This window comes from Dipteris shenzhenensis, chromosome 21 (genome assembly GCF_047967505.1).
Source record: "Dipteris shenzhenensis isolate YYH24624 ecotype China chromosome 21, Dip_SZ_1.0, whole genome shotgun sequence".
Taxonomy (NCBI): Eukaryota; Viridiplantae; Streptophyta; class Polypodiopsida; order Gleicheniales; family Dipteridaceae; genus Dipteris; species Dipteris shenzhenensis.
In genome coordinates this window covers 39,932,868-39,945,869 of record NC_141616.1, presented here as the reverse complement: position 1 = coordinate 39,945,869, position 13,002 = coordinate 39,932,868, and positions in this window count along the sequence as shown.

Below are 13,002 nucleotides of genomic sequence, written 5' to 3'. Positions count from 1 at the left end.
ATGCTTTTGGCCAGGGGTGCCAAGTGTGGGACTTTGTATCCCTTACATGTATCAGGGGTATTTGATCATGTTGTTGCAATAACCGAGCAGCCAAGCACTTCTTTGTGGCATTGCAGGTTGGGGCACATGAGCCAGAATGGAATGAAACTCTTATGTCATTTGGGTTATGTACCGCATTTGAGTTTCTCTGATTTTGAATTTTGTGAGCATTGTCTCTATGGGAAGCAGACTAAATCAGCCCATAAAAGAAGGGGAAAGAAAGAGTTTGAAATGCTTGATTTGGTGCATTCAGACGTATGTGGTCCCATGCCTACACGGTCATTAGGCGGGGCTGAATACTATGTGACATTCATTGATGATGCAACTAGGAAAGTGTGGGCTTATGCTATAGCTCGGAAGAGTGATGTGTTCCAGGTATTTCAAAAATGGCTGGCCTTGGTTGAGAATCAGTCAGGTAGAACGCTTAAATGCCTACGGACTGACAATGGTGGAGAGTATCTCTCTCATGACTTTCAACATTTCTGTGATACACGTGGGATTAAGAGGGAGCTCACATCCCCTCGTACTCCAGAGCAAAATCCAGTTGCAGAAAAGATGAACCGTACCATTCAAGAAAGGTTGCAATGCATGCTTTCCAATGCAAGTCTTTCTGGTGGTTTTTGGGCTGAGGCAATGAAGACTGCAGTATAGATCACCTAGTAAGAGTTTGGATGGTGGTATTCCTGAAGAGGCATGGAGTGGCAAGAAGCCCTCTTACTCTCATTTGCGTATATTTGGGTGTGAGGCATATGCACATGTGCCAAAAGAGCTTCGAAAGAAGCTAGATCCTAAGTCTAGGAAATGCATCTTTCTGGGTTATGGTGAAAGTGGAGAGATGGGCTATCGTCTCTGGGATCCAGAAGCAAAGAAGATCATACGCAGCCATGATGTGGTCTTCAATGAGAAGAAGATGCATAAGGCACCCATGAGGGATGTGGAAATGAGAAGAATCACTTTCCAGGATGTGAATCCACCTGCATATGTTGATAGACAGCAAGCTGTCCATGCACCAAATGTGCAAGAAATGGTACCACCAAGTACTCCCACAGGTATACAATCAAGGGTAGATGATGGATCATCTATTGGTGGAAATGATGAGCCAAATGTGGCTGATATGCAGGTGGGACAGCAAGCTGAAATGCCCTTGAGAAGATCATCTAGAGTGTCTAGACCACCTGATAAGTTTGTTCCAGGGGTAGACTATGTGATGCTTACTGATTGCAGGGAGCCTTCTTGATACAGAGAGGCTATGATGCGTGAGGATCAACGCAAGTGGGAGTATGCTATGCAATCAGAGATGAGTTCACTTATGAAGAATAAGACTTGGGACTTGGTTTCTTTGCCACATGGAAAGAAAGCATTGCCATGTAAATGGGTCTACAAAATGAAGGTCACAGGTGATGATGTGCCTAGGTACAAGGCCCGTTTTGTTGCTAAAGGGTTCAAGCAAGAGAAGGGTGTGGACTTTGATGAGATATTCTCTCCGGTTGTGAAGATGACCACACTTAGATGCATGCTTGGACTAGTGGCATCAGAGAATATGGAGCTTATGCAGATGGATGTCAAGACAGCTTTCTTGCATGGGGATTTGCATGAGGAAATTTACATGATGCAGCCGGAAGGCTTTGAAGAAAAGGGCAAAGAGCATTTAGTTTGCAAGCTGAAGAAGAGTCTCTATGGTCTTAAGCAAGCACCTAGAGAATGGTATCAAAAGTTTGATGCTTTCATTCGGTCCCAGGGTTTTAGAAGGAGTGAAATTGATCACTGCCTCTACACTAAAAGGGCTAAGGATAACAGCCTGATAATCTTGGCACTATATGTGGATGATATGCTATTGGCTAGCAAGAATACTTATGAGCTAGATGCATTAAAGGCCAAGTTGCATGAGGCCTTTGATATGAAGGATTTGGGACTTGCAGGTCATATTCTTGGTATGCGCATCACGCGTGATCGGAGTAGGAAACTCCTTTGGCTTTCACAAAAAGAGTATGTTACAAAAGTATTGCAGCGTTTCAATATGGAGGGGGGGAAGGCAGTGAGTACTCCATTGCCTCCATATGTGAAACTAAGCCATACAGATAGTCCCAAATCAGATGAGGAAAGGGCCATGATGGCCAAGGTTCCTTATGCATCAGCGGTTGGGAGTCTTATGTATGCTATGATAGCTACTAGACCAGACATTGCGTTTGCAGTGGGAGTTGTTAGCCAACCAGGAAAGAGGCATTGGGAGGCAGTTAAGTGCATCATGAGGTACATGAAGGGTACCAAGGAGATGTGCATCTGCTTTGGTAAAGGAGACATGCGTGTACTTGGGTACACAGATTCAGAGTATGCAGGGCATGTGGATAGTAGGAGATCCCACTTCTGGTTATGTGTTCACCTTTGCAGGTGGTGCAGTGTCGTGGATGTCTCGCACACAGAAGTGTGTTGCTTTGTCTACCACAGAGGCTGAGTATGTTGCAGCCACAGAGGGTTGCAAGGAGGCTATATGGCTTGATCGGCTAGTGGGAGATTTGGGGATTCATACAGGTATACCGACATTGCATAGTGATTCCATGAGTGCTATTCAGCTAGCATGAAATCCGGTCTTTCATGCAAAGACCAAACACATTGAGGTCAGGTACCATTTCATCAGGGAGGTACTTGAGGACAAGCGCATAGAGCTTGTCAAGGTTCATACAGATGATAACCCTGCAGATATGCTGACGAAGAGTCTGCCTAGTCAGCGGTTTGAGTATTGTCGTGTATTGATGGGCATTGGATAGTATGCTCACTGGTTGTTCTCCCTTAAAGGCACATTGTCCTTTAAGTGGGAGGTTGTGGGGGTTAAAGGTCATTGTGCCTTTACCCCAGTTATGTACAATACTCAAACACATATATAAATGAATGAAAAAGAAGATTAGGGTGGTTCTGCACCCACCAAAACTTGTGTGGCTCTCTGTCTCTCTCTCTTCTTCTTCCATTCTTGCTTCCGTTGAGAGCACTCTCAATAAGTTCTTAGCTTTCTTATGGAAAATCGAGTTGGCATACATTCCTATACATACATACATACATACATACAGAGAGAGAGAGAGAGAGAGAGAGAGAGAGAGAGAGAGAGAGAGAGAGAGAGAGAGAGAGAGAGAGACCATGAGGCAATGCCCACAAACGTTCATGATCTCTCTTTATCTCTATCATTCTCTCTCTTTCTTTCGAGAAATGAAGGAATGTATGCCAACTGGGTATCCCAACTCACCATACAATACATTCCCATACTCTTAGAAAATTATTCAATGATGGTGAAGAAAGCACTACACATGCACATGTAGACATAGACATAGACATACACACAAATGAATATGAAAGATTGCACATGCACATGTGCACACACACACACACACACACACACACACACACACACACACACACACACACACACACACACACACACACACACACACACACACGCATGCGCGCACACACACACACATGCATGCATGCATGCACACACACAAATGCATGTGCATACCCATACACATATACACATGGTTGCAAGCACGCGCGTGTCTGTATGACACATGCATGCGCGTGTGCACACACACACACACACACCTTTTCACTTATACACACATTTATACACCCCCCTGCTTACACTCACATATGATTTACACCTTTTTAGATTATGTAGTTCTTTAATGTTCATTGATATGGCATTTTTTAATTTAGCATCTTATTTCCCTTTAAATCCCTAAATTTTATTAAGCCTTTAAATGTATTTCTTTTTAAACCCCTTATGTCTCTATAACTACCCTACCAAACTCCTCTATGCTCACCCCCCTCCTCCCTTTTTCTTTCCTTTAATCTAATTATAGATCTTTCTTGTTAAGAATTTCCCTCTAAAGTGTTTTTATTTTCCTTCACTCATAAGCCTTTTAAACACCCCCCCACTCTTTTTTTAAAAAATGGCACACACATGCACAATCTATGCACTATTGCTTTCGGGTTTATTAACACACACACACACACACACACACACACACACACACACACACACACACACACACACACACTTTTCTTCTTTCTCTTTTATCTATGATATTTACATTTCTTTCCTTTATACTCCTTTAAAAATGTTTTCTAAAATGCTTTTTCCTCTCTCCAAACAAAAATTCCCCTCACACTCTATCTAACCTTTTATCTCTCCTTCTCCTAATTTCCCTTAACCCCTCTCCCTTTGCAAATGTTCCCCCTAATCTATCCCCTTATGTCCTTAAGTTCCCCCTAAAATTTCCCTATTTTTTCTAAAAATTTCCTAGTTTTCTCCTATTTTTTCTAATTTATTCATTTCTCCCCTGTTCTCTCCTATTTTTTCTTAATTTTCTCCTAATTTCTAGTTTTCCCTAATTAGTTTCTATTACTCACTAGTTTTTTATTTTTCTAAAATTTCCTAAATTATTCTTATTTTTTCCCTAAATTTGTCCTAAAATTTTCCTAATTTTTTATGCTCTACTTTTCTACCCCCCCGTCTCTCTCTCTCTCTCTCTCTCTCTCTCTCTCTCTCTCTCTTCCCCACTCTTTCAACCCGCTCCCTCTCCCTCTCTCTTCTCCCCACTCTCTCTTTGTTTCTCTCTCTAACCTCTTCCTAAGCTCTCCAAACTATCCCTTAATTCTCCCTAAATTTTGTTCTAAAATTCTCGCCCTCAATCATCTCAACCCCCCTTCCCACCCCCTTTCTTCTTTTCTCTCTCCTAATTCCCTTTTCTCCCCTACTTTTCTCTATTTCTTGTTCCTAACTATAACCCTCTCCCTCCCTCACTAAACCCTTCTAAAACTTCCTCTCTCACTAACTAAACCCTCTCCTTAATTGTTCACCCTAACAAAGCCTCCCTAACCCAACTAAACATTTCTCCCTACTCTCCCTAACTACCCCCGCGGCTATCCCTCTCCCCTAACTATTCGTTTCTTCTACCTCATTTCCCTCGACTACTTTCGACTGACCGACTCCTTTTCATCCCTCTCTATTTATTCCCCCCTCGATCCCCATCGTTGTGTCACCTTCTGCCTTCATCATTTCCGCTAATTGGTCAGCCCATCATTGTTTGCCTTGAGGATCCGCCCCCTGCATAACTCTACTTTTACACCTCGCTCTATGTATGAGCTATGTACCCCCTCTTGGTCGCCTTGATCTATGTTGACTCACGTACCTCCCACTCATGCGACCTCGATGAACTCAAAGATGACGACCCCACTTTTCTTATTTATTAGATACTCTTCTTCGAAGCCCCCCCCCCGCTCTCCCTCCCCTCTTTACTTCCCTTTTTATAAACCTTTTTTTCTCCTCGTTAATCTAACCTTCCTTTTTAAAAATTTCTCCCCTCTCTAAACCCATGGCTCCTTTTAATTTTTTTTAAATTCATGTCTATTACTTTATATACCTTATATGTATGAACCCATTACTTTATATTCCTTACATGGTATGAACCCCCTTCTTTCCCTCCTACAATTTTTATTTTCTGAAACCCTTCAATCCCTCCTTACAATTTTTTTAGCTTGTCATAATTAATTGCTCACATAGTTTTCCTTATTACTTTCCTCTTACTCTTCTAACTTTATTTGATTATTTTACATTTGGCTTACTTTAATTATTTAATTTTTTCTTTTGGCCTCTCAACACAAACTCCCGTTATGGTTCTTTCTAGAATTCTTCACTCACTCTTTCATTACTAATTCTTAGGCACCCTCCCTACCTTATTTTTTTCAAATTACTTGTGTCTTCTTCAATAATCCTACATGACTTATTTTTTAAACATCTTCCATTAACAATCAATAATTTAAGTGGCTCAACTACTAATAATATTGGTATTAAAGGGTTCTTTTTGACACATCTAATTCATTAGTTTCCCAATCCCTCCTTTTACACCCTATACACCTACTCATAGCAAATCACCCTGTATTATTCCATATTCCCTTTTCAAACACTCCCCCTTGGACACTTGTTTACTCTAATATGTGTAGAGTCAAATTGATGTATGGGTGTGTGCCTAAGGGCTAGGAGTCCTATGCTAGGAGTGTGTGAGAGTAGGTGTGCTAGAGTGGGTAAGGATTCTAGTAGGTGTGATTTGAGTGAATCAAGGAGTGTGGTGAGTGATTGAGTGGATGTACGGATTGATTGAGAGATTTGAGGAGTTTGGTGCTTTGTAATTTCTTGCCTATATAAGAGGCTCATATCATGAATAAATACTTACTTGCCATTGCTTCTATCTCGTGTACTCTCTCTCTCTAAACCATGGGTTTCCACCTCCATCCTCCTTGAACTCTCCGTTACTCTCTCTCTCACACCCTAGTACCTTCATGTGGTATCAGAGCCAGTGGCTCTCGAGGTGGCTCTTCTACTCCTCTAGGCTCTTCCACCCTCATCAACCTCTCCATCAACTTCAACATTGATGTGGTCATCTGCTCTCGAAACTGCTATGTGGAGGACTTCAGCTCTCTTTCTTTAATGCTGTGAAGATCTATGTTGATAGTTGTTGTTGCCGACTCTGCTGCTGTGGTAGTTTTTGCTACTAAATATCTATCGAGCCCAGAAGATTGTTGACAATTCTTCACATCTTGCTTGTGGTTAGAGCTTCACCTCGATGTAGCTCATGTAGTTGGCACTAGTGTTGTTGCTTCTCTGAGGCCGTTGTGGTAGTTTGGAGGCTTCTACAACTTCTTAGGTGAGAACTCGTCCGCCTTGTCATCTCCATGCTCATCTCCTCTTCTACATCACTCATGCTTCTTTTTCCTCCATGAACCACCCTACGATGCAGACACTGTTCGGAAACAAGTGAGTACGTCCAATCGTTACAATTTTGTGAAGGAAGGCATTGCAGCTCAAATCTGCTCACATCTGAGCTTTGCACACATCTGAGCCTCCTCTTCTCAACCTCTTCACAAATTGAACAGCTAGTAGAATCTTGAACAAATCCTCATATCAAATCATCTCTTGTCCATGATAGCGATCAAATGTGCTCACAGAAACCGTCTTGTAGCGTAATTTTCCTATTGTGTTGGCTATGAGCTGCGTAGCCCGACCATATTTGTTATCTCTGATGTCCCTCCGCGCCTTAGTTGGCACTTGTAGCCATAATTGTTTATAGTAGGAGTAAGGAGATTGTAGACCTCTGCCTTGATTGGATCTTTGCTCCTTGAGCGGCTCTCTATGGATTACGGTCATTTCTTCGCCAACTGCCTCCCTTCGATTTGACGGTGAAGCACAATTTCCTCTGCATAGGAACACAGCTATCACTTCAGTAGCCACGTGGCACATAGGTCTCTACAAGCATAGTTATTCTACTGCATGTGAACACAGATATCTCTTGCTTAGCACAGTGCCTCTTAAGCACAGGTTCTACATAGAAACAGAATTGTCACATCATCAAACTTTCCAAGCCTCAAAACTCTATCTATTAAGAATTTGACTGAGGTATAGAAGGCAAAGTTGCTTAGTTTCTTGAGCTGTACATGGCTAGAATCACAGATTCTCTGCTCTTGAAAATGGTCATACCTTGTGGAAAGAAGCACTATGGTACCAAACATGGACTTTACAACAACAATGGCAAAGAGTCTACATTGACATGGGCACGATCGACATCATCATCCACATGGACGTCATTGAATATTTCATTTTACGTATATGGAACCAACACCATGGTGGCATGGAAATGAACACGCAAAAGGACTTCCATCAAGGGGGGAGTTTTCCCCATATATTCAAATTAGGAATATTTTGTGTGTGTCAAATACTCGTCAAATAATGGTACTCTGCCATGGATAGTCCTCCTAAAATGATTGTATTGGGTTTTGAGTGTTCCTAGGTCTATACCCTTAGTCAATGTACCAAGAAAACCCCAAGATACATAAGAAACCAAGAGTCCTAGGAGTGAGTACTGGTTGGGGCCATGACTTGGAGCATCCTAGATACTACTGCTGAGAGAGGAGTGAGATATTGGTAGGGGCCATCATGGAGCATCCCGTGTACTATTGCCGAGGGATGAGGTCATCAATTTGTGGGGGGGTATGTAGAGTCAAATTGATGTATGGGTGTGTGCCTAAGGGCTAGGAGTCCTATGCTAGGAGTGTGTGAGAGTAGGTGTGCTAAAGTGGGTAAGGATTCTAGTAGGTGTGATTTGAGTGAATCAAGGAGTGTGGTGAGTGATTGAGAGAATGTAGGGATTGATTAAGAGATTTGAGGAGTTTGGTGCTTTGTAATATCTTGCCTATATAAGAGGCTCATATCATGAATAAAGACTTACTTGCCATTGCTTCTATCTCATGTACTCTCTCTCTCTAAACCATGGATTTTTGCCTCCATCCTCCTTGAACTCTCCGTTACTCTCTCTCTCTCACACCCTGGTACCTTCAATATGCATTATGCTTTATAAGTTTGTAGAAGTAATCATCTTTATTGTGACTCCGATAACAAGGGACGGTAATGACACCTATCTTCCGAAGAAGTAAGGTTTAACCTGGTTCTTACCATGCATACTCCCCTCTTCAATAAAACTGATGCTTGCTACGACTTATCAATGCAAAACTTGTTTGTACAGTCATACTTTCTACAAACCTTTGCAATTTACGCCCTCTTCTCTTTTGTAATGTTTCATAACAGGTTTCCATTTTGTGTGCATTACCAAAATTGTTTTCATTTCACTCTGAAACGGGGTTTTGTCTAGTCTTGACATACATAGTCATGTTTCCCCTGCAACTCTGGAAGGCGGTTGCATAGAGTACATTTTCCCTCTTGACTCACTTCATTGCTTGCTTGGGCAATACTATCTCTCTCACTAACTATTTGAGTTTCACATCTTCAAAAACTCTTATATCCTGCACAATTCCCAATTTAGCTCACTTCCCCCCTTTCCTTCCCTCCCTTCTTTCCATTCCCTTCCCTAGCATTACTCTCATTAAACGTTCACTCTAGGTAAGGCCTTTGATTTTACTCTAGAAACCCTCACTCATACTTCTCCCTCACTTGTCTCTCTGTTAACCCTTAATTTGGATTTAAATATTCTTCTCTCTCTTTCAAGTAGACAGTAGGTCATCACAGTAGGTGATGACCTACTGTCTCACCTAGTGTGTTGTACCCTACTGGGGCAAAGGTGTACACACACACACACACTTTCAACCTCGATGAACTCCCTCCGCTCTTTACTTCCCTTTTTATAAACCCTTTTTTCTCCTCGTTAATCTAGCTTTCCTTTTTTTAAATTTCTCCCCTCTCTAAACCCATGGCTCCCTTTACTGGTTTTTTAATTCATGTCTATTACTTTATAAACCTTATATATTTGACCCCATTACTTTATATACCCTACATGGTATGAACCCCCCTTCTTTCCCTCCTTATCATTTTTATTTCTAAAACCCTTCTATCCCTCCTTACAAAATTTAAAGCTTGTTATAATTAATTGCTCGCATAGTTTTCCTTATTACTTTCCTCTTTACTCTTCTAACTTTATTTGATTAATTTACATTTGGCTTACTTTTATTATTTAGATGTTTTCTTTTGGCCTCTCAGCAAAAACTCCTGTTATGGTTCTTTCTAGAATTCTTCACTCACTCTTTCATTCACTAATTCTTAGGCACCCTCCCTACCTTCTTTTTTTCAAATTACTTCAATAATCCTACATGACTTATTTTTTAAACATCTTCCATTAACAATCAATACTTTAAGTGGCTCAACTAATGTCATTGCTATTAAAGGAATCTTTTTGACACATCTATTTCATTAGTTTCCCAATCCCTCAATTACTCATAGAAAATCACCTTGTATTATTCCATATTCGCTTTTCAAATGCTCCCCCTTTAATGCTTATTTACTCTTATATGCATTATGATTTATAGTTTGTAGAAGTTATCATCTTTAGTGTGACTCCAATAACAAGGGAGCGGTGTTAATGACACATGTCTTCCAAAGAAGTAAGGTTTAACCTGATTCTTACCATGTTTTCTTGTTGGATGGTGGTAGCTATGCAGATTCCCCTCTTCAATAAAAGTGATGCTTGCTATTACTTATCAAAGCAAAACTTATTTGTACAGTCATGCTTTCTACAAATCTTTGCAATTTACGCACCTCTTCTTTTTTTTAATGTTTCATAAAAGGTTTCTATTTTGTGTCCATTACCAAATATATTTTCATTTCACTATGAAACGGGGTTTTGTCGCATATGAACGTGCACACACACACGCACACGCATACGCATATGCACATGCACATGCACATGCGTGCACGCACACATACACACACACATTTTCTATACATTACAAACACACGCATTGGTCCCCATATGAAGGACAAATTGATGTAAAGGGATCTAGAGTCCTAAGGTCTAAGATTGTGAGTGTGTGGACACATGGTGTGCCTGGATAGGTGTCAATAGGTGTGATTGAGTGAATCTAGGTGTGTGGTGTGTGATTGAGAGAATCATGGAACTGATTGAGAGATTTGTGGATCTAGATGCTCTACTGAGCTCACATGTGATGTCACTACTGGATGTAACTAGAGCCTATATATTGGGCCTGTCTCTCTTGAATAAACTTTCTCTTTTGCTTCACTTGCTCAATCCTTCTTGCAATTCCAACATGTGGTATTAGAGCCTTGGTTCACTCTCCTTGGGACCTCTTTGAGTGCCATGTCATCACCTTCTTCACCATGAAGTTTTTGAAGCTTTTCTTCTCCTTCTTCCCAAGTAATTTCCAAGTGCTTGTTCTCCTTCATATCTGAACCATTGCACCTACCCTTTCAGCTGTAGTTTCCCCTAGTTAGGGTGCACTTCCAGCTCGGAGGAATTGAAGAAAGAAGGCGTCTATAGCCCGTGTTGCTGCTCGCTCCATTCTGTGCCATTTCTTCAAATTCATCTTATTGGAGCCACCATTTTAAAAATGGTATGAGGTGCACTTAGGCGACCCTATGGGATACCTATTGGTGAATTTTGAGGGTAAATGGTCAAGGGAATGAGGAGAAACTAAGGAAAAACCAGTTGGGTTTTGAAGAAGACATGTTTTTGAAGGTGGAGAAGATGCTGCTGCCCCTGGTGTTGTGAAGCTTCATTTGATCTGAGACTTGCACTGAGTATTCTACTTCCACTGAGTATTTTACTTCCAAGTATCTTTAATTGTGTAGCAAATTCCCTCTACTTGATTCTTTATGGAGTGAGGTAGAAATCCTCCAAGGTTCCTCTGTTTTCTACAAGCATTTCTAGACTCTTTTTGAAGGTTGATGCTACACTAAATGCTAAGGTGATGCTTGAGGAGTGATCAGAGATTCAAAGATTGCTTTTTCAGTTGAGAGAATGCTCTTTGAAGTTCATTTGAATGCATTTTTCATCTTTTATATTGAGGTTATGATACTTTGAAGTGGATTTCAAGTCATACTATCTTGTTGACTAGTTGACTAGTGTGGGTTGACTATGACAAGAGCTTACATGAAGGAACAATATATCATGACTTGCATGATGATTTCCAATGGATATGATTGGAACAAAGGTTTCAAATACAGCCATTATGATTCTTATTTTGAAGATGTCTTAGTTATGCTTTCAGTATCTTTCATGATGTATGAAATGTACTTGCATTTGGTTGACTATACCTTGCCATACAATCATGACCACCTCTTGTACAAGAGTAGACACTGCCCAAGGACAAGTGGTAAGACCCTCTTCAGTCCATATGATTCACAAAATGTTTTTAAGGCTTGGACACTCAAAGAAGGTGAAGGACTACAAGGATCTTGTATTGCAGAATATGGACAAGATACATTAAAGAGTGTGGAGAACAACAAAGAGAAAAGGAGTTATAAGATTGGCCACATGAAGAACCTCTCCAATGACAATGAACCTCACACTATGGTAGCTTGGAAGAGAAGGAGGAAAAGGACAAGACATGCCATCAAAGGGGGGTATTTCCCCACATCTTCCACTTAGAATGTTTTTGTGTGTGTGGTCAATAAGGGTTCTCTGCCTTGGGATGTCCCCCTCAAATGATTGCTAGCCTTATGTGTTACCTTGTTGGATCTAAGGGTATTCCCATGCATAGTCATTGTCTATCTCCCAATTGTAAACCAACAAACCAAAGACAGAGTGAGATCATGTTGGGATGAGGATGCCTAAATGAGTCTACTGCCGATGCAACTAGTGTGAGTACCAGGTTGTGGATCATGTGTGTTGCCATTAGAGGTGGGCAAGCCATGAAGTTTCCCATGGACTACTACTAGGGTTAAGGTCATCAATTTGTGGGGGGGAATGAAGGACAAATCGATGTAATTGGATCTAGAGTCCTAAGGTCTAAGGTTGTGAGTGTGTGGACACATGGTGTGCCTAAATAGGTGTCAGTAGGTGTGATTGAGTGAATCTAGGTGTGTGGTGTGTGATTGAGAGAATCATGGAACTGATTGAGAGATTTGTGGATCTAGATGCTCTACTGAGCTCACATGTGATGTCACTACTAGATGTAAATGGAGCCTATATATTGGGCCTGTCTCTCTTGAATAAACTTTCTCTTTTGCTTCACTTGCTCAATCCTTCTTGCAACTCCAACACCATACCCCTGCCCTCTCTCTCCACTTATGAATTACACAAAATTAACCCCCCATCTCAAAGCTTCCTTTTAATACAATTAACCTTTTTAATACACCCCCTCCCTTTCTTTTTTTACCTCCATCCTTAATTGAATTCAATTGTGGTACTCCTTCTTCTAAGAACCTTAATTTCCCCCTCTTTAGATCTTTAAGTACTTATTTAGAACTTTAGTACTTTAATCATATTGTACACTTCATTACATAATTTTGTTTAGGATTTGCATACTTGGTTTTGGTAAAAAAAAAAATAGTGACTAGCTTCCTTAATTGTATTCTCTAGTCTTCTCCGTTTGGTAAGTGATGGCTTACTTTTTTAATTTACCGTGTTTATTTACCCCCCCTTTTTATTGAATTGGCTTAACCTTTACTCT